This window comes from Canis lupus, chromosome 17 (assembly GCF_048164855.1).
Source record: "Canis lupus baileyi chromosome 17, mCanLup2.hap1, whole genome shotgun sequence".
In the NCBI taxonomy this organism is placed as follows: domain Eukaryota; kingdom Metazoa; phylum Chordata; class Mammalia; order Carnivora; family Canidae; genus Canis; species Canis lupus.
In genome coordinates, this window is record NC_132854.1 from 38636227 (window position 1) to 38659856 (window position 23630).

At 33.7% G+C, this 23630-nt stretch overlaps 1 long non-coding RNA gene across 1 annotated transcript in view; it reads right to left on the minus strand.

Moving 5' to 3' along the window:
* Positions 1-23630, minus strand: part of LOC140608392 (uncharacterized) — a 115934-nt gene that overhangs the window by 20984 nt on the left and 71320 nt on the right. The window contains exon 2 of the long non-coding RNA XR_012010410.1: positions 13136-13255. This is a non-coding gene — a long non-coding RNA (uncharacterized lncRNA). The remainder of the gene's footprint in view (positions 1-13135; positions 13256-23630) is intronic.

A 23630-nucleotide genomic window follows, 5' to 3' on the forward strand; every position in this document is an offset into this window, starting at 1 on the left:
CAGTGTTTTCTCTCTTCTCTTTTCATTTTCTTTACCATTATAATCATCTTTTTTACTGATCACTCTCAACTTGCAATACCCATCCAATCCACTGGACAAACCAACTGCACACAGTACAGATATTTCCAAGCAGAGAATCTCAAAAGTGAAAGAATTTCCCCACAACATTTACATGTTCATTGTATAAGCTTTACCTTTATTAATGGTATCACTATCCACCTTGTTTCAGTTGCTAGGGCAATATAAGGTTTTTATATCAGCTCTAATTCCAATCTAGAATTAAATTAAATTTCTCCTTTTTAAAGCTTTAGAGGTATAATTAAAATTGTCATATATATTTAAAGGATACAACATGTTTTGATGTGCATAAACATTATAAAAAGATTTCCCCTTCAAATTAATCAACACAGCTATCATATATCTACTTTTTTGTGTTCTTGTGAGAACACTTAAGCCCTACTCTCTGAGAAAATTTCAATTGTATGATTCAATATAATTAAGTATAGACACCATATTATATACTAGATCCTCAGACATTATTCTTCTTATAGCTGAAAGTTTCTAACCTTAAGGCAGGTAATTATCCAGCCTCTATGATCTTTTTTGACTTCTTAGTTATGATCTGAATCACACAATAAAGAATTTGTCCCCATTTTCTGGGCTTCTTACAAAGTGCAAAACAAAGAGTTGAAGACAATCCGGAATTCCTTTTTTGTTAGTTTTGGAGTCACAGGCCAAGGGTGACTTTTCTTCTTGAATTATGTTATCAAATAATCTTTCTCCCTCCATTTATTTATTTATTTATTTATTTATTTATTTATTTATTTATTTTTTTGGTAGGAGAAATCAGTATCAAAATGGACCCTGGGTCTATTTGAAAATAAGACTATCAGAAAGACTGGCAATAGTGCATCAGGATAAGTCCTTGCCCCATTTTGCCTACAGAAACCTATAGACTTTGATGCTACAAATCAAATATCACCTGTTGAGGGCTACCTAACTCTCTGGTTGTGTAGCAAAAATACCATAGGTAGCTGACTAGTATTTTACATTTTCAATGTCATTCAACAAAGCAGTCAGGTGCCAGATAATAAGAGATCATCTGTTAAAGATCAGAGTCAGAAAATTTACCTAAAGGTGAACCTTCCTTTTAAAGTCTATAAAAGTAAGAGTATCAATCATGATAGTGTCTTTCCAAGCTCTACATTTATGAAACTTTGCTTACAAAACAGAGCTCCTACAAAAAGTCCTATGTGAGATGTTAAATGGAGTTTTATGTGTTTAGCTATCTTTTTGTGATATTTGCTTCAAAATTGTGTTTACTGGTTGATAATATTAAACTTGAAGTTATTTGTTTCATTATAATGGGGCTAGATGATCTATATCTATATCTGTATCTATATCTATCTATATCTATATCTATCTATATCTATATCTATATCTATATCTATATCTATATCTATCTATATCTATCTATACTAGTTAAGAGCTAGTATGATCTATTGTAGCCAAAATCTTAAACCAGTAAAAATAAAATAAAATGGTTATAAAAATAAAGAATATTAACATTCATAAAAGCATGATAGTCTGTTATTTCAGTCATCTGTATCTTGTTCTCTGGGTCTCAGCCAAAAAGTTCAGCTTTACATCATGACTTACATGAGCATGAAGGTGTCTGCTTCTGGAGAATTTCCAAGAATTCACAATTTAAAGTCTCCAGCCAAAACATCCTTTTACTAGTAGGAGGATGGCTTGTGTCTCCTAAATAAATAGTTGTGATTATAAAAACCAACCTGTTTGAGTTTTGCTCAGTTACTGGCAATGTCCCTCCCATTGGAGTTTCAGGCTCTTTGATTTCTCTCCCACAATATCAGGTCATTAAGTGCTTTGCAAAGGTTAGTTTCAGAATTATATTTCTTCTTCCTAACTTTTCTGAAGACGACTATAGTTTGAACAGTAATATTTCTAAGTAGCAAGGTTTTGTAATTTTTTTAATATTATTCACTCTAAATTGATGCTCTTTTTCCCTAGATTGGGAATGAAGCAAATATTTTTGCTAAAATTTAATCAGTAACCCTCTATCAAGTAAGATTGTGGTAGTAAGCAAACAGTGAACAGACATATTTAAAATTCTTTGTAGGGAATACTTTATGAAACTCTTCTGAATGTGTCTGAAGTTACCCTGAGCCTGGGCTTCTTGTCCATACCCCATCTTTATGTGTTTACCAGGATAATGGTGATGACAGATGGGACACAAAGCAGATATTCCTCAGCAATTTTAGTAAACACCCCTGGTCCAATATTAGTTTACTGTAGTATTGCAAGTTTTGGGGGGAAGCAAGTGACTGATCTGAAAGTGCCATAGATTATTTTCATGTAATATAAAGCCAGATTTCTCCTAGTATTTCTTTTTTTTTTTAAAATTTTGGTATCAATCCCTGGTATTCCACAATAGCTTCTTTAAACTTCTTTAAAGAATTGGCTTGTAGTGTTAAGGGGCCAAGATCTTAATTAAAGCTCCTATTTTTCATAATGATTACCTAAGACATTTCCCTTTGCCTTCAAGTTATCCTTTTGTGTGCAGACTTCTAATTTATAATGACTATACTTCAAAAGTATCAGGGCAGAAAGAGTTCTTTAATCTATTGGATATTCTGAATTGGAATTCCTGGTGTTATTGAAAATGCTTGCTGTTTCCAAAGCATAACAAAAATCACATACTATATGCAAAACATGTCTGCTACTACAATAAATGTTAGCTCTCTTATCTCTACCCGTTTGCCAAGATCTAGGGTATGCAATGTGTTCTGCCATCTGGGCGGATTTGGTCTCTAGTAAAAAGGGTCATATTCTATGGATAAGTTGGATTCTGTTTCAATAAATCCTGAAAACTTCCTGTCTGATCCTAAGATAAGACTCATTAACAAGCAAGTAAACCCACTTGTTTATAAATACTGAATTTTTAAAATAACAACAAAGATTGCTCAGTGTGAGGAACCATCAAGTTTAAAGGAAAATCTAAGTCCCAATGCCTAGAATCTTCCATCATTTGAACTAAAGCTTTTATTGATGTGACACACAGTGCAGGCTTTTGCCACAGAATAAAAATAAATGTTAATGTTTGGTGTCTGATGATTCCCATGAAGTTGAGTCAGAATATAAGACTTGTTTAGATCACTTATTCATGAATGGATGGGAAATTATTGAAGGCCTCATTTTAAATCATAAAATGTTTACTTCTGCTTAGGGGTTTAATCATTGAAAACCTGATTAAATTATAGATATACATAGTGGTCTGAGAAAAGTAATGAACCCTTTGCTTGCACTGATGAATGAGACCAATGCATCTTCTAATTATCTCTTGACCAAAATGAAAAAATTTTAATGGTGTCAATTCGGTCATAATTGAAAGATTTGATTCTTGGAATATATCCTGGGATAAGTTGTGTCCTTTGTTTTGACAAAGTGTAATTTTCCTTAAAAGCATTATGTTCTTTTTGAGCTTATGAAAGATATGGAATGAATTTTAGGCATTATATTATCAATAAAACATAGTAAGAGGTGATCCATGTACAGGATAAAAGAATCTTAGGAATATTTAAGATGATTAAGGTTTTAGTTGTGAAAAATGGTGTCTTAGTAAACTGCTAAGACATAATACTGCAGGTATATTTTAGACCTTCCCAGGAAAAGGCCAGCTACTTAATTAACTTAATGAGGAGGCCACTAAAAAAAAGAAAAGTGCAGGTATACAATTGTAAAATGTGTAGGCTTAGGTGGCACTGTAGATGAAATATTACTTGGGTTCGGTATCATGAAAAACAAGAGATTACTATTTTCTTTTTATGGCCCTGAAGGACTTAAACAAATCAGTATCTTTTTCTGGGTGTTTTGTGACTTAGAGAATGAAAGTATTACAATGATTGGTACAAATATGGTAAGTCTTTTTTCTACTAGGCTTTCAATGATTGGTTGTATCCTTCTTTGCCTTTCATTTTAGGGGAAAATGTGTGAGTTGTGTAAAAGTATGTATGAGACAATCTAAACTTTAATATATTCAATATCGATAAGTCTATTAATATCAGAAGAATATTTGCACCATACAAAGCCCATAAACTTCTGGATATCTTCAATTGGAGCTTCATTTAAAACAAGCAAGCTAGTAGGTCAATATTCAAATTACCTATGACTTGATTGTGAATAACAGAGTCCTTGGTTTATCTCCAGAAAGAGGTCTCCATTTCAATAGATAGTTACATTCACAACATAAACTCATGCCTATTAAGTCATCAAGCATGGTTTCACAAGAGAAAAAATATTCATTGGTTAGAAGCACACTGGTAAGATTTTATTGGCTAATGAATGGGTAACATCTGAAGTTTGTTATAACAATGTCTACTTTCAGAGTAGTCATTCTTTCCTGGGGTGAGATTTTGTGATAGTGGCAAAATTTAAGGTTAATTATATTATAACACATGATATCAATAAAATCTTTACTCTGATTGTTCTTTAATATTTAGACAAAGTTATTCTGAGGAGTTTAAGAGAAAACTAGATTAAGTGCTTAGTTCTTTTTCAGAGTACCTGCATCATTTACCCACATTATTTTTTTGTCTTTCAATTTCTTGGCTAGCATAGAACAACTGCAGAATTGTGGGGATCTGCATCAGACAAAGTTCTCCAGAGAACCAGAACCAACAGGGGCGTGTGTGTGTGTGTGTGTGTGTGTGTGTGTGTGTGTGTGAAGAGGGAGAGAAAGATGGATTTTTTTAAAGGAGTTAGCTCATGTGATTATAGAGGCTGACAAGTTCAAAATCTGCAGAGTGGCTAGCAGGCTGAAAACCCAGGGAAGAGCCAGTGTCACAGCTCTGTAGAAAAGCCATTTGCTGCAGAATTTGCTCTTGCTCAGAGGAGTCAATCTTTTTGTTTTGTTCAGGCCTTCAACTGATAGAATGAGGCCCATCCATATTATGCAAAACAATCTGTTTTACTTAAAATCCACCAATTTAAAATGGTAATATCATCCAAATACACCCTAACAGAAACATCCAGAATAATATTTGACCACATATCTGGGCTCCATAGCCCAGCCAAGTTGACATATTAAATTAACTATCACAGGATCTAAAAGAGTAAGACTATTAAATTTCATACTTTAAAAAAATCTTCTTTGTCAAATTATTCTTTAAGAAGTATATTTATAAAGTAATTTTGATTTCTTTTGGAGGTCTCCTCAAAAAAATTTTATAAGGCAAACCTTTTGATATTTTAAATTTTGTCCATTTTTTTGTGTGCTGAGACACTTCTCAAATGAATCATTGCGTTCACATCAAAAGTTTCCCCAAGTGGCCACTGTAATTTTGAAAATTTGAAATTTAGAAAGATTGTTGGCCAAAGGCAAACCGTGTCCTATAAAGATGCCAGTCTGACAAGGCTTTTGGGACTTGTTGGCCCTTAGTACTGAGTCAAGAGACAGATTTATTGTGTCTATTTTTATCTTCTTGTCTATGAACTTTCTCTTATAAACTCACAACAGAAAATGAAAAGGACAATCCAAGAGATAAATGATGCTGTGGTAAAAGGACAGATTTTTACTGACCTGAGTCCAAGGAAAAGGTTTTTAAAACTGATGAAATAAGAAGATTACTTTAAAAAATGTTTCTTTTATTTCTAAGAGACAAAATTATCGCAGAATTTGGGATCTTAAAGAAATAGGGGCTCAGACTCAAAGTGGGACCCTATTTCACCCTCATTATCAGAAAGACACTCCAAGCAGGAGACTCACGGGAACTTAAGGGCAGTTTTCCATAAGAGCATCAAATCTTAATAGCCAGTTTTAGCAAGACCTTCAAGCTGTCTACTGCTGAGTAGTTAAATTAGCAAAGAAAGAAAGAAAGAAAGAGAAAGAAAGAAAGAAGAAGAAAGAAAGAAAGAAAGAAAGAAAGAAAGAAAGAAAGAAAGAAAAGAAAAGAAAGCCTACTCATCAAATGGTCTAAAAGTATAAATTTATGCTCAAGGGAGAAATATACCTTGGCAGAATCTTAGTAATGATTCAAAATAGGGAAGTTAGGAAAAATATTAATGATGTTTTGGGGTATGAGTTCAATGGATTTAACATAGATCATCCAAGGCAGGTGACTGTTTGGTGAAGTTTGTAACACAGTAGGTGAATACTGGTTTACATGGAAAGATGCAGGTCTTAAATATGGTAAAGAAAACTGTGTTCTGATAATTGAGCTTTTCATACAGTTGAGAAATTGTTTTGATAAAACAACTTGCCCTAATGAGCAAACTTTTAACCCAGAAAAATTATAAGCATTTCCTGAAGCAAAGAGCAAAGATAGTGACTATGGCAGTCTGTTGTCCTGGACTTTCCTGGATTTTCCTGGAGCAAATAGTTATTTTTTTAAGATTTTACTTATTTATTCATGAGAATATATATATATATATATATATATATATATATATATATATATATATATATAGAGAGAGAGAGAGAGAGAGAGAGAGAGAGGCAGAGACACAGGCAGAGGGAGAAGCAGGCTCCATGCAGGGAACCTGACATGGGACTTGATCCCGGGTGTCCAGGATCACACCCTGGGCTGAAGGCAGGCGCTAAACCACTGAGCCACCCAGGGATCCCTGCAAATAGTTATTATTATAGTGTTGATGGATGGAGACTATGTGAATCATGTTACTTCCTGATCTCAATAGTGAAGTAATGTAGATTTGTGGTAAATACCCTTTGTTATCTTTTATATTAAAATTATTCTTACAATTAAATTTCTTTCTTGAGTTTAATTGAGGCAACAGGACAAATAAACTTGAATTTAATACTAAGACTAAAAGAATGGGACTAAAAATGATACAGTAGGATATTGAGCTTTGAAAGTAATCATAGGATGTTTGAGTCATGAGGTTAATTATATCTAAAAACAGATGTGAAAAAAATAAAGACAGTTGTGAAGACAATGAAATACCTTAAGAGTTTTTGAGAAATAATTTAAATAAAATATTAAATTTAATAATGTGTTTGTTTACATTTTTGTGTTAGTCTTTAAAAATCTTAAAAATGAAGAGGACTCTACTGAATTTTAAAAATTAGCTTTTCCAGTGAGCAATAACAATGCGTAGTTCTCTAGGATTCATGAAGAGATTCTTTTCACAATTACTGATTTATTAGTGGAAGTTTATTATCTTAGTTCTATACCACTGTAATGGAAAAAGGGATTCTTTTACCTCATTTGGAGGATATTAAAATAATTAAAAAGTCATTTTATTGCCTCTTATTTGAGTTTTCCTGATTTTTATGGATACTGATTGAAGTGAAAATTTTTTTAAATCTAATTTTTAAATGAAACATTAGATCTGCTTATCACCTATTCTTTTTCTTCATAAGGTTCTTTTCTTTCTCATTCTCTTGTGAATATAATGATGGCTCATTTCTCAATTAAAAAGTGTGAGAGTTATTTATTTGTAAAGAATAATAAAACTGCTTAGCAAAGTTGATAAAATTTAATTAAAGAATTTTAAAAATTCCATAATGTATGAAACATTACTACATTCTTTGTAATGTACATTTATTAAATGATGTATTTAGATGTATTAATGCTACATTTTATTTTACAGGAGTTCAGCTATTCAACCTCATGCTCTTTTGAAACTTTGTAAGAGTAAAATATGATAAATGTTTGTAAGTTTACCTCTAGCATACATCTTTCATAATAAGAAAACATGTTTATGTGATCAAAAAAATTTACTCTCATCAGCCTGATAATCATAATGAATTTCTACTGAAAATCTCTATTTCAATATCAGCTAACAAGAGTTAATTTTTGTATTATCTTTTTTATGACATTTTCAATGGGATAGAATAGCTATTGCTTCTTAATAAGCTCTGACATTCTCCATCTTTCTTTTAATTTGTTTTAAAGGACACCTAAATATAGTTCTCTATTTCTTGTATTCAAAATTGAAATGCACTATCATATACATACGAACTTTTAGATTTTATATTATCAAAAATTCATCTAACTTCTTATCTGATTTAATATTCTTAGTCAATATCTGAGAAAGGCCCCTAATAATATTTTAATAAATTATACCGTGTCCTCTTCTTGTGACCCACATCTCTGTAATGATTCAAATACTGATATGCTTCTCTTGACTGTCACACTGTTGACATTTCAGATTTCCATGAGACCAATATGTCAAGGAAATATTTAGGGTGAACGAAGAGTTGAATATCCCCAGCAAACATCTAAAATAATGTATCCACATTGTAATGTCACATTATTGCACTTCTGAAGGCATCAAACTCTATAAGGTTTTACTTAATTATTTATATTAACTATAATTATTTTAAACCACTTGTTTTCTTTGAAACATAACAGACTTTTGAATTCCTCAGAACATTTAAACCTATAAATTTTGTATACTTAAGAGGCCTACTGTTTTTTATCTGAGTGATAAAAATGCATAAGAAAATTTGATTTAAGTTTTGTTTGCTATCTGATTTATAATGACTTTAAAGATGAAAGATAACTTTAGTGGCTGCTCTATTTATTATGAGCAATGGTTACAAGTGACATAATTTTCATATTATAAGTGTTAATAATTGAATATTTAAAGAAAATTTCAATGACTACATCATGACAAATGTAATTTTTGTTTTATAAGACCGTTCTTCTAATAAAATAGAAACTCCAAGCTGAGGCAAAAGGAAAAAAAATGCTTCTAGAAATAATTCTTTTTGCTGTTATTTGCTTCATGCTTATAATCCCATAGCTTCTTAAAAGTGAAAGTGATAAATTACTATCAGTGTATGACAGCGTTTTGATGTGTCCCTTTGTACATGAGAAACTAAGTCGAGACCACCTGAACTCATTTCTCCTGGGATTTTGAGCAACCATAAAAAATGGTTTTGTTTTGGTCTTGGTAGGGCTCAGAAATGAAAATGCCATTATGTCGAGGACAGCACATCAATCTAATTTGCTACCTAGATCCCCAATCTCATCCTTTCCCAGTTGAGACTATTTTGCAATATGCAAGATTATATCAGTCTCACCTCACACTTTAGTAATATTTTCTAAATGACTTTTATATTTATATTAACAGAGTTAGGATATTAAGAGAGATTTACTAATTCAAATTGTTGCTAATGAATTTATCAGAAGTTGCAGGGACAAGAGGATTGTGGATGCCATGTTGTTGTTTTGTTTTGTTGGCTTTTTTGTTTGTTTGTTTTTGTTTGTGTGTGTGTGTGTGTGTGTGTGTGTGTGTGTACAGCTGATATTCCAGCCAAGATTACACCAAAGACATTCCCCTAAAAGCAAAGAATACATGGGAACTAATAGGTACTATTATGTTTTGTTTAAAAACATAAAAAAGAGGATAGTCCACGTGGCTCAGCGGTTTAGTGCTGCCTTCAGCCCAGGGCATAATCCTGGAGACCTGGGATAGAGTCCCACCTGGGGCTCCCTGCATGGAGCCTGCTTCTCCCTCTGCCTGTGTCTCTGCCTCTCTCTCTCTCTTTGTGTCTCTCATGAATAAATAAATAAAATCTTTATAAAAAAAAAAAAAAAAGAGAGGCACCTGAGTGGTTCTGTCAGTTAAGTAGCCAACTCTTGATTTCAGCTCAGCTATGATCTCAGGGTTGTGAGATCAAGACCCACATTTGGGCATGCTCAGTGGAGAAGTTGCTTGAGATTCTCTCTCTCCCTCTCCCTCTGTCTCTCACCCCCCTACTCTCTCTCTCTCTCTTTCTCTCTCTCTCAAATAAATCTTTTAAGAAAAATATTGTTCTCTTGATTTCTATTATATCAATATGATAAAATACAGATTTGGTAGTTCAGGAGGAAAGAGAAAATATCTATACCGTATGCTCCTGCACTGAGAATGGAAACCCTCATGCACTGTTGGTGGGAATACAAAGTAGTACAACCACAATAGGAGAAAATATGGAGGTTCCTCAAAAAAATAAAATTGGAATTACCCTATGATCCAGTAATGACACTACTGGATATTTGCCCAAAGAAAACAAAAACACTAATTCAAAGGGATACATGCACCCCTTATGTAAGCAACCTAAGTGTCCATTGATAGATGAATGGATAAAGAAGAGATGATACATACATACATACATACACACACACACACTGGAATATTTGGAATATTAGCCATAAAAAAGAATGAAACCTTTGCCATTTGCAACAACATAGTTGGATCTAGAGAGTATCATATGATTTCACTCATGTGTGGAATTTAAGAAACAAAAACAGAAAAAGAAAAAAGAAAAACCAAAAACTAGACTCTTAACTATAGAGAACAAACGAATGGTTACCAAAGGGGAGGTAAGTGGGGGAATGGGTTAAATAGATGGAGGGGATTAAGAGTACACTTATCTTGATGAACATTGAGTAAAATATGGAAGTGTTGAATCACTATATTGTACACCTGAAATAAATATCACACTGTATGTTAACTATACTGGAATTAAAAATTTAAAAATAAAAAATAAACTCCTACACCACTTTATTATCTTAAAAGAGGAACTTAAGAAATATAATAATATTATATTAATGTAATTAGAATTGCAACTTTGAGGAATTGATACATAAAATTCTTATTAGAAAAGAAGTCTCTGATTTGATAAGAAGTGTACCATGACCTCTCTTTCAATTTATCTAGACATTTCTTAGATGCTTATTATATGTGTGGATAAAAAATCTTTGTCTTAACATATTTATCTAAATGTATTTAATGAAACTGATATTATTAAAGTTTACATACACACACAAATGGATTTAAAGTTTCATTAATCTGTATACACTTTTTTTCTTTTTATAGATTTATTTTTTATTGGTGTTCAATTTGCCAACATATAGAATAACACCCAGTGTTCATCCCACAAGTGCCCCCCTCAGTGCCCATCACCCAGTCACCCCCAGCCCCCGCCCACTTCCCCTTCCACCACCCCTAGTTCGTTTCCCAGAGTTAGGAGTCTTCATGTTCTGTCTCCCTTTCTGATATTTCCTACCCATTTTTTTCTCCTTTCCCCTTTATTCCCTTTCACTATTTTTTATATTTCCCAAATGAATGAGACCATGTAATGTTTGTCCTTCTCCGATTGACTTATTTCACTCAGCATAATACCCTCCAGTTCCATCCACGTCGAAGCAAATGGTGGGTATTTGTCGTTTCTAATGGCTGAGGAATATTCCATTGTCTACATAAACCACATCTTCTTTATCCATTCATCTTTTGATGGACACCGAGGCTCCTTCCACAGTTTGGCTATTGTGGACATTGCTGCTATAAACATGGGGGTGCAGGTGTCCCGGCGTTTCATTGTATCTAAATCTTTGGGGTAAATCCCCAACAGTGCAATTGCTGGGTCGTAGGGCAGGTCTATTTTTAACTGTTTGAGGAACCTCCACACAGTTTTCCAGAGTGGCTGCACCAGTTCACATTCCCAACAACAGTGTAAGAGGGTTCCCTTTTCTCCGCATCCTCTCCAACATTTGTTGTTTCCTGCCTTGTTAATTTTCCCCATTCTCACTGGTGTGAGGTGGTATCTCATTGTGGTTTTGATTTGTATTTCCCTGATGGCAAGTGATGCAGAGCATTTTCTCATATGCATGTTGGCCATGTCTATGTCTTCCTCTGTGAGATTTCTGTTCATGTCTTTTGCCCATTTCATGACTGGATTGCTGTTTCTTTGCTGTTTTTTGTTTTTTGTTTTTCTGCTGGACTGAATTTCTATATCCTAGGCAAGAGTTCTTCTATTTAATCTGAGATACCTGACGTCTTCAGACTTTCATGCAAAATTCTGTGTGTGTGTATGTGTGTATGTGTGTGTGTGTGCATAATGTAAAATATATACGATTATCATCTTATGAAAGATAATAAATCAACAATAGTCTTAGAACCAGTAATCTCTAAAGTAATTTCATTATTGTGGAGATGCCATAATTAAAATGACTTGGCTATGCATTCTAGCATAAGGATATGAGAAAAGAGAACTCTTTAAATTGGCTGAAGTATACAGAGGTATCTCAGTGCATATCCTAGGAAATGAAAGGGTCACCTGAAACTCAATTCTTTATATCAGTCATGGTTACCTCAAAAGATAGCATATTCATCTTGTATTTTTAAAAGCCTTAATTGAAGTAACTATTTATAGTGTTATGGATGGAATTAAGTGATTTCATAGGAGGTTTCAAGTTACTCAGGGATTAGTAACAGCCAGAAACCGTTTCTACTAGCTATAGTTATAGAGGGGTGTAGCTATTTTTAGAACCACAGGATGAATCAATAAATATATGCTATATATATATATATATATATATATATATATATATATATTTATATATTTCTGCAACATACTAAGTGAAACAAGTCAGACAAATACAATCTGATTTTACTTACATGTAGAATCTTTAAAAAAATAAGTAACAACAACAAAAACAGGAACAGAAACAGACAAAACAAACTAGTGGTTACCAGAGGGGAGGGTTGTGGAGAAATGAGTGAAATAGGTGATGGGGACAAAAAGTACCAATTTCCACTTATAAAAAGTCATCAAGATGAAAAACAGTATAGGGAATATAATCAATAATATCATAACAATGTTTTATGATAACAAATGGTGACTACATTTATCATGGTAAGCATTGAGTAATGCATAGAATTATCAAATTGCTATGCTGTGCACCTGAAAATAATAATATTGTGTGTCTACTTAAAAAAAAGAAAGGAAATGTATAACCATTTGGTTACCACCTGAAAAAAAATGATCATGCCTGCATAAGGAGACAGCCATACAATTCCAGTAGTATGGGGTTCAGTGAGCTTCCAGATGTGTGAACACATACCTGTACTGGAAGAGTGATGCACCTAAATGCTATGCCAACAGAAGCTCCTATGTTTGGGAATCTTTCCGTCCTCACCCTATGTATTTCTTCATCTAGCTGTTCATTAGTATCTTTTATTATATCCTTTAATAAATTGGTAAACATAAGTGTTTACCTCAGTTCTGTAATTCACTCTGAGAAAGTCAAAAAGGGAGGAGGTCATGGGAACCTTCAATTAATAGCAAAGTCAGACAGAAGTTCTGAGTAACCTCAGGACCTACCAGTTATCATGGCATCTGAAGTAGGGAGTAGTTTTGTGGGACTGAGCCCTTATCTCGAGGAAGATAGTGTCAGAGTTGGGTTAAATTGTAGGGCATCCAGGTAATATTGCAGAGAATTGCCTGTTGTGGAAGAGAAAAAAAACACAAACACCAGAAGTGACCGAAGTGAAATGTTCTATGTGAAAGCAAAGGAGACATATAGGAAGAGAGCTATGGGTTTTTCCAATACATAACCCAAGAATCTGGATTTTACAAACAATACCAAGCTGAATTTCTGCATATAAAATTTGGAGGAGTGCCTGGCTGGCTCAGTTAGTTAAGTGTCTGACTCTTGTTTTTGAATGAGGTCATGATCTCAGGGTAGTGAGTTCCAGATCCAAGTCAGGCTCCACACTCAGAGTGGAGTCTGTAGGAGATTTTCTCTCTCCCTCAACCTCTGCCCTTCCCCCAGCTCATGTTCTCTCTCTCAAAACAAAATCTTTTAAAAATTAAAAAAAAAAAAAAAGTTTGGAAAACTAGAGAAGCACCTGAAACACTTCTAAAAGAACTGCATTTTGTCTGTCTCTGTTTAATCAAAAGATTTTAACAAAGCTTTCCCAAACAATGAGCTCTTTACTCCCTACGATGAATTGCACAATCTTCTTAGAATTCTGTCTCATACAGCTAGAGCCTTTTAAATAGCAGTATTTTCTTTCTCTTATTCTTACAACTTGCATGAGGAAGGTATCTTTAACACCATTGTTAAATTAGGTTACTGCGCAGTCTGTATTTTATCTTGCTTATAAAATGATTATATACTTTGATAAAACCCCAGTATCCATTAAAAGTGTCCTAATTTCATAGTATAATTTTCAAAAAGGTAATATTGTGACTTTAATTCAAGTGTATAAAGACATGTCAGTGATTTTATTTAACTCAATTAATGAAGGAACCTATAAGATGTGAAAACCAGTCCAAAGAATATTTAAAAACTTAGTTTAACAAAGAAATATTAGAAAGATATTTTTGGATTATTTATAAAACTGGTTAATGTCCGACAGAGCCAAAAATTACTATCTTTATTGTTATTGGTCCCAATGGATAGTAAATACTTCCATCTCTACTGGACAACAATATGCAAGTTAACTTCTTTCTGTATACAGTTGTGTAATAGACAATTAACACTTCAACCCCAGCACTCTGCTGACAATACATCCAGCATTCTCTTTTGTCTATTTATGAACTTTGAATAATTTTTCTGACACTCATAACCATTCCTAGCATAAATGTCAAGTCAAGAGCACCTATAATAATATCTGGGAGCATAAGTACTTGATAATTATCTGGATACTGTAACTGAGTTAACTAGATGAAATTTATTTAGAGATATATTTAATTAAGATACATATATTCAACTGTTTTTATATTAGAAATTGTGATGGAGCAAATCACAAGCAGGAAATGAAGATGAAATATCAGTAATTAAATTCTAAAAAATAATATTTGGATCCTCGGGATTGCAAAAATTCTTGAAGGATTGCATGGAGATGGAAGCTGCGCTGTGGCTGTAAAGGTCAAGAAGTGTAAAAGACAATGTTGGTCTCAACAATCTCCTAATATAGATAATTGTTTAAATAAATGCCATGCTTGCAAGCATAGTAACACAAAAATGTATCATGTGGTAAATTAATGCCACAATATGTAGTAGAACAATAAAAGAATTTTTTTTCAATAAAAGAAATTCTGAATGTAGAAGCCAGAAAGACTTTCTGAATCAAGTAGACTTTGAACATTGTACAATAAAATTTGGATTATACAAGAAAATCTGGAAGGTAGTATAATGAAAGAGATAGAAATAACTTAAGTCTGCATTCATTTCCCAAATATTATTCAACTATCAATTCTATACCAGGTAGAGAGGCACCTGGGTGGTTCAGTCACTTAAGTGTCTGCCTTCAGCTCTGATCATGATCCCAGGATCCTGGGATTGAGCCTGGAGTCAGGTTCTTTGCTCAGTGGGGAGTCTGCTTCTCCTTCTCCCTCTGCCCCACTCCCACCTAGCTTGTGCTCTCTCTCACTTGTTTTCTCTCAAGTAAATAAAATCTAAAAAAAAAAAAAAAAAATCTGTACCAGGGTATAAGGGTAATATAAGGGTATGTTGTGTCATACTGATATTAATGGTTTCTGTTTGTGTATATATATGTGCAATATGCACACATACACACACTTTTGTCTAATATACACCAAATTGTTCAATATCCTGATCAGAATTACATTCTGCCTTGTTTATTAGTGTCTTCAAAACACTCCAGAAGAAACCACAACAATATTTTCATTCAGCTACATTTATTTCTCTTTTTAAAAAGATTTTATTTATTTATTCATGAGAAACACACAGAGGGAGGCAGAGACATAAGCAGAGGGAGAAACAGGCTCCCCACGGGGAGCTCAATGCAGGTCTCAACCCGAGCAGAAGGCAGATACTCAACCACTGAGCCACCCAGGTGTCCCAGTGATGTAGGAACGAGTTAGGAACAGACGGGGCTAGGCAAGGAAACATAAGGGAAAGGCCGAAGAGTCAGGCTCCTACCCATCCCAAGAACACAGAGATAAGACAGTAAAAAACACAAAATATACCTGGTTACCTAGCTCCAAAATATTAGGGAATATCCCCCCCTTTTTTTTTTTTTTTATTGGTGTTCAATTTACTAACATACAGAATATCCCCCTTTAATGGCTACTAAGTAATCACAGAAATCTTAGATGTAGAGAAATATTATGGAGGAGATATTAACCAGAGAGAAGGGAACCCCTTGTTTAGGCTCATGGTATTTATAAAAACATCTTGTTTGTTATTATGACAGTTATAAGCCAACCATGTTTCTCCTAAATATCTACCCTGATATTGATTAGAAATTTACCAAGTACCCTGGTAAGCTTCCTGTAAAAGACCATAAAAGTCCTCAGTGGCAACTCTGTCAGGACCCCTCTCACTTCTGAGAGCTTTCTCTGTATCTCTGCTTAATAAACTTCTATCACTTTGCTCACTCTCTGCGAGATTCATTTTTCAACTCCGTGAGACAAGAACCAACATCACCAGCTATATTTATTATCAACACAATGTATTTTATTGATGAACATAATCAATGTTAGAAATTAATTATTGTCAATGAAGTGAGTGGTGTTTAAAATAAGCCTTTTAGTTGGAAGTATTGAACAGAAACATCTATCCTTACCTGAAGAGTAATATTAGGATTTGATGAATCTAGTTATTTATATTCTTTCAGCTGAAGCTTAACATTTAAACCTGAAATAGTAATGCATTTGCCACTGAATAGAATATTATTGATAATTACCTTTATTGTATGGTTAATTGGTCATCGCAAATAGTATACTGTTTAATATGATTCTGGTGCACCTTCTATGCAATGAGCAATTTTAAATTACAGAGTCTTGTAAGTGAATGCTAAATTATTTTGAGTTTATTTGTTTGGGTTTTGCTAATTATAGCCATATGATAGAATACCAGGTAGAGGGACACTTGGGTGGCTTATTTTCATTGTAGCACATGAAGTTAGGAGATTTTATATATATTTATATTTATATATATCTTACATATATAAATATATAATATATCATATACATTTATATATCTTATGTATATATTATATATTTTTAAAATCCCCTCCAACTATTAAAGGATCAGATATTTATGAAAAAACAGTAATATAGTGCCTCTTTGTCTTATGGCAGTTTACAACAGAATAAAACAATAAATTAACAGAGTGCAATAAAAACATTGAGTAGAAGGACTTACCAGGGTGATGAGTGAAGTTTTTTCTAAAGGCTCATATTTAAGTTGAAGGATGAGCAGTATAACTTTATCACTATCTATATATTGGAAAAATTGGGAACTATATTCTGTATTTCAGAGACAGCATGAGAATGAAAAATTATTGTAAAGACCTTAAAGCAAGAAGAAAACATGGCATGATCCAAGGAATGCCAGAGGGCTTTTAAGACAAGAAAAATCAAGAGAATGGAGAGACCTCTAAGAGACACCAGGTGAGTTTGAGAGTTTGGAATTGCCAGATCTTGTAAGGCCTGGCTAAAATACGGCACAAAATTAAATATTGTTCTACATAATATAAAGACTCCTGTAAAAAATTTGAGAGGTATTTGTATGATCTGTTTGGGATATAAAAGGAATACTCAAGATGATCTGTGATGAATAGATGAACTGAAGAAGGGAAAATAAGGCAGTAGAAAATCTAATTTAATGGCTAATAGTAATAGTCACTTAGACATAGTGGTTGAACAGGAAGATGGATGCAAATATGTTTCGAGGGGCTCATTAACCTGGATGTTGAATTCACCAAGAATGGTGATAGAAGTATATAGGAAGACTACAAACCATAAATATATCTTAGAAAGATGGCAGCTCTCATTTCCTCTCCTCCCAAAAGTATATGGTGTCAGAGAAGTAAATGTCTTCTAATTTTGTGTGTCACTGAAAAAATCATCAAAGAGTAACCACATACAGTTAAACAAAGGTGTTAGGAGAAGGTATGAGAATTGCATGAGGAGATCTTGGAATTTTCTATTCACTAAGGGAGAATTCTGAGGAAAGAACTGGAAGTTTGTATACAGCAAGTATATGGGCAAGCATTTTGAGGTTAATGGCAATACTGAATCATATGTGGATAACAATTGATTATCAAGGAGACTTATACTTTAAGTAATCCTTAAAGTAAACAGGAATACAAGACCTAATGGAATTAGTCTTGGTAGAGATGTAGAATACAGTTTCCCTTCAAGAACCTCTGAGTAAAAAAGAGAAAAAAAAAAAAAAAAAGAACCTCTGAGTAACTCATTAAAAATTTCTTGGAAGGTTCACATAGGAATGGTTTGGGAAAATATTATGGAATCCTTTAAATGCAAGGGTAAAATACTTGCTTTAATAAAAATATGTAAGTATTTGCCTTTTTGTCTACCTCATTTTCAGGAGTTGCTGGATGTGCAACACAGTAGTACTTCTTTTTACAAATTTTAGAACTAACAGAAAAAGAGATCGAGAGAAAGAGAGGAAGAGGCAGAAAGTAGAGGAAAATCCAGTATTGTCATTATGGCACTTGTGAGTTTTGTTTTGTTTTGTTTTGTTTTTAATTCACGAGAGAGAGAGAGAGAGGCAGAGACACAGGCAGAGGGAGAAGCAGGCTCCATGCAGGGAGCCTGATGTAGGACTCCATCCCGGGTCTCCAGGATCAGGCCCTGGGCTGAAGGCAGCACTAAACCGCTGGGCCACCCGGGCCACCCCCACCTGTGAGTTTTTGATGGCCATATTCCACAAGGAGCAAAAAACATATTCCAAAGAAAGAACGATGAAGCAGACACATTGAAAGAAGCAAAATGGAGAGAGATTACATCATCTCTTGATAGCAGATCTCCAATCTCTGACACTGTTCCTGAGACCAGCTCTATTGCTAGAGTTGCATTTATGAGATACCCCAATATTCTCTCATTAAATTTCCTGGGGTCTTTCCCTAGCAGTTGTTTAAATTGCCCTTCATTAACTTGGAATCAGAAGAATCCTACCTCCAAAAGTATCACCTTGTACTTAGAATGAAATACAAGGGATGCTTGGGTGGCTCAGCGGTTGAGCGTCTGCCTTTGGCTCAGGGCCTGATCCCAGGATCTAGGATCGAGTCCAGATCGGGCTCCCTGTGGAGAGCCTACTTCTCCTTCTGCCTATGTCTCTGCCTCTCTTTCTCTGTATCTCTCATGAATAAATAAATAAATCTTAAAAAAAGGATGAAATACAAAAACTTTTTTTATGGTATCCCAACACCATCTGGTCCTGTATTCCTTTCTCACCTCATCTCCTTCCAGTCTCCTCCCCACTCTTTGTGACAAAACAGATCATCTTTACTTTCCACAGCCCCAAAGTTTGTTTTTGCCCTGGAGTCTCTACACTGTTTTTTACACTTTGTCGAGAATATTCTGCTTCTTGGCTGTCTCTTTTAGATAAATTAACTAGAATGGAACAGCTTAAAAGCCCTTTTCTTGACCACCTTTATAGAAATGCCTTCATTTACACTATCACTCTACATATTACTCTCTACTTTTTAAAACTAAAATTTTAAGTTTTTTATTTTATGCCTTATATATTATTGTTTTCATGTGATGAAGAGTAGGAAATAGACTGTAATGAGCATCAAATAGTTATTGGATGAATAAATGATATAAACATAAGATTATTTTTATAAACATTTTAGCAAGAAAATTATAGTATCATAGTTACTGTAAGAAGTCACAAAAGTTTTGGTATTCAAAGCATATTAGAAAATAGAGGAATTAAAGTCAGACTCATTAAAAATTATAGTAATTGAAACCACAAGTAATGATGGTCCTACATGAAGAAAATCAGTAAGGCAGGAAAGAAAATAAAAATGGCACATTCCCAAGAAAGGGATGACTGACTATGAGAAAGCACTTATTTTTTCTATGTAGTTTTTTTTAATAATTTATAACTTGTTACTAATAGATAAGAATTTTTACTTTAAACAGATTCTTTATATACTCCTTTTAAACAAGAGCTTATATGTCCTTGATGCCGGATAGAGAGAGGATGAGGAAAGCCTTTATGAGTGCTTTAATGATGTAAAACAAAGGCATGCTGTGTTGTTCTTATAGAAAACCTATAGAGTTACAACAAAATTTCAAGTCTGCATGTTTTTGCTTTGAACTCTGCAGACATCAGATGTGCACTGCATTTTAGAACAGCCATATTTTTATTGAAGAGGTAAACTAGACGGTCCTTGTGTAGGCATATAAGTAAAATGTGGAGAATGTAAAAATTACTTAAATAAGAGTTCAAGGAATTACAAAACCATTTTTGGTACAGGTGAACAGTGAGAAAACTGAAGTCTATGAGCAAGGTTAGAAAGTGAAATGATAACAAAAAGCCTTCATGCAAGATTTTGCAGTGCCCTGGCAGCTGGTGAAAGAGATCAATCGAGAGAGTGGCATAAATAAGTACTTTTGAAAGAATATGAGAAGTCATTGATGATAATTATTAATATCCAGGAATTTGTAGCAGCCAACCACCTGTTGTTTTTTAGTAGAGAAATGTTATGTCCTATGAAGAGTTAACACAGAATCCTTGGAGAAATTTGAGTACCTGTTTAGTCGAGGAAATGGATAGGGATGTCCATACAAAGTGGAAGATTAAGGAGATTAAATATTTCAGAAGTCCCTAAGAACATGATGTCAATATGCTGGGGTACAGCGTCTGTGGTATTTTTGAAATCTGAGTTTAAAGTCTGCAGAGGTTCAATCTGATTTCTTGCCTTCTGTTTTCTTCTTTGCAGTAGATCCCTGGGCCCATTTTTTTTTTTTTTAATCTTTTAGTAGTGTTTGACACAATATCCCATTCTCTTACTCTCTTCTTACTACTTCTGAAAAAAATGCACAGATAATTTTGCTTAAGCTTAGCTATTACATGAGTTTTTATTTCAATTTTTATTGTTGAGTCACTTGCTCACCAATTTTTTCCCTACTCTCATCAGTCCCTGTTACTTTTCCCCCAATATAGATGCATATGTACATGTATAGACCCTTTCTTCTGACACCATCTTAACAAAGCTTGTGAAATTTTTTCTTCAGTAATTTGCCTTTTTTAAAACTGAAGGTGTCATTCAGACAAAACACCACAAAACTTCTAATCTCAAATGCTTATTTTCCATGTTTCAGGATATCTTAACTTCATGCACCCTTTTTAAGATATAGAATTAATAATAGCTAACAGTAAAGTTCTTATTAAATGTCAGACCCTGTAAAACATGCACTACAAGTGGGTTTTTTTTAACGTTGATAGCTCCCCTGTCCATATGTTGCCTTTTAGTTTTGTTGATTTTTTCCTTCACTGCGCAGAAGATTTTTATCTTGATGAAGTCCCAATAGTTCATTTTTGCTGTGTTTCCCTTGTCTCTTGAGACATGTGTAGTAAGAAGTTGCTATGGATGCCTGTGTTCTCCAGAATTTTGATGGCTTCCTGTCTCACATTTAGGTCTTTCATCCATTTTGAATTTATTTTTGTGTAGTGTAAGAAAGTGGTCCATTTAGTTTCTTTTGCATGTTTCTGCCTAGTTTTACCAGTACCATTTGTTGAAAATACTCTTTTTTTTCCATTGGATGTTCTTTCCTGCTTTGTGGAGGATTGGTCGACCATACAGCTGTGGGTCCACGTCTGGGCTTTCTATACTGTTCCATTGATCTATGTGTCTGTTTTTGTGCTAGTACCACACTGTCTTGATTACTACAGCTTTGTAATATAGCTTGAAATCCGGAATCGTGATGCCTCCAGCTTAGCTTTTCTTTTTACAAGACTGCTTGGCTCGTTGGATTCTTTTGTGGATTTTTTTTTTTCTTTTGTGGTTTTATAGAAATTTTAGGATCATTTGTGCTAGCTCTGTGAAAAATGCTGGTGATATTTTGGTGGAGATTGCATTAAATGGATAGATTGCTTTGGGTAGTATAGACATTTTATCAATGTTTGTTCTTACAATCCATGAGTATACAATTTTTCTCTATTTCTTTGTGTCTTCTTCCATTTCTTTCATAAGTGTTCAATAGTTTTCAGACGACAGATCATCTATCTCTTTGGTTAGGTTTATCCCTAGGTATTTTATGGATTTTGGTGCAATTGTGAATGAGATCAATTCTTTGATTTGCTGCTGCTTCATTATTGGTGTAAGAAAAGCAATGGATTTCTGTACATTGATTTTATCCTGTGACTTTGCTGAATTCATGTATTAGTTCTACTGATTTTTATGGTTTTCTACATAGAATATCATGTTGTCTACAAAGAGTCAAAGTTTACTTCATCCTTGCCGATTTGGATGCTTTTTATTCTTTTTGTGATCTGATTGCTGAGCTAAAACTTCCAATGCTATGTTAAATAACAATGATGAGAGTGCATATCCTTATCTTGTTCCTGACTTTAGAGGAAAAGCTCTCAGTTTTTCCCTATTGAGGATGATATTAGCTGTGGGTCTTTCCTATATGGCCTTCATGATGTTGAGTTATGTTTCCTCTATCCCTACTTTGTTGAGAACTTCTGTCAAGAATAGATGCTGTACTTTGTCAAGAGTGGATGCTTTTACTTTATCTGTTGAAAGGATCATATGATTCTTATCCTTCCTTTTATTAATGTGGTGTATCATGTGATTGATTTGTGGTTATAGAACCACTGCTGCATCCCAAGAATAAATCACACTTGATAGTAGTAAATAATTCTTTTAAGGTACTGTTGGATTCAATTAACTAGTATCTTGTTGAGAATTTTTGCATCCATGTTCATCAGGGATATTGGCCTATAATTCTTTTTAAAGTCAGATCTTTCTCTGGTTTTGGGATCAAGGTAATGCTGACCTCATAGAATGAGTTTGAATGTTTTCCTTCCATTTCTATTTTTTGGAACAGTTTGAGAAAAATAGGCATTAGTCCTTCTTTAAATTTTGGTAGCATTCCCCCTGGGAAGCCCTCTGGCCCTGGACTTCTGTTTGGGGAAGGTTTATTGATTACTGATTCAATTTCTTTGCTGGTTATGAGTCTGTTCAAATTTTCTATTTCTTGCTGTTTCAGTAGTTTGGTAGTTTATATGTTTCTAGGAATTTATTCATTTCTTTCAGATGGCCCAATTTGTTGGTGTATAATTGATCATAATATTCTCATAATTGTTTATATTTCTGTGGTGTTGGTTGTGATATCTTCTTTCATTGGTAATTTTACATATTTGGGTCCTTTCACTTTCTTTAAAAAGTCTGTTTAGGGATTTATCATTTTATTAATTGTTTAAAAAAAACTCAGTTTCAGTGATCTGTTCTACTCTTTTGTTTTGATAACATTTATTTCTGCTCTAATCTTTATTATTTCTTTTCTACTAGATTTAGGCTTTACTTGTTCCTTTTCTAGCTCCTTTAGATGTAAGGTTAGGTTGTGTATTGTTGGAGATTTTTCTTACTTCTTGAGGGCCTGTATTGCGTTATATTTCCCTCTTATAACTGTCTTTACTGCATCCCAAAGGTTTTAGACTGTCATGTTTTCATTTTCATTTGATTTAATTTTTTTATTTGTTTAATTTCCTCTTAATCCATTCATTCTTTAGTAAAATGTTCTGTAACCTCCATGTATCTGTGGTCTTTTCACAGTTTTTCTGTGGTTGACTTCAAGTTTCATAGCCTTGTTGTCTGAAAATAATATGCATGTTATGATCTCCATCTTTTTGTATCAGTTGAGGCTTGATTTGTGACCAGTATATGATCTATTCTGGAGAATGTTCCATATACACTCAAAAAGAATGTATATTCTGCTGATTTTAGGATGTAATGTTCTGCATACATCTGCTAAATGGATCTAATGTAGTTTGTCAATCAAAGCCCTTATTTTCTTGTTGATCTTCTGCTTAGACATCTGTCTTTTTTGGTTAGTGGGATGTTAATGCCTCCTACTATTT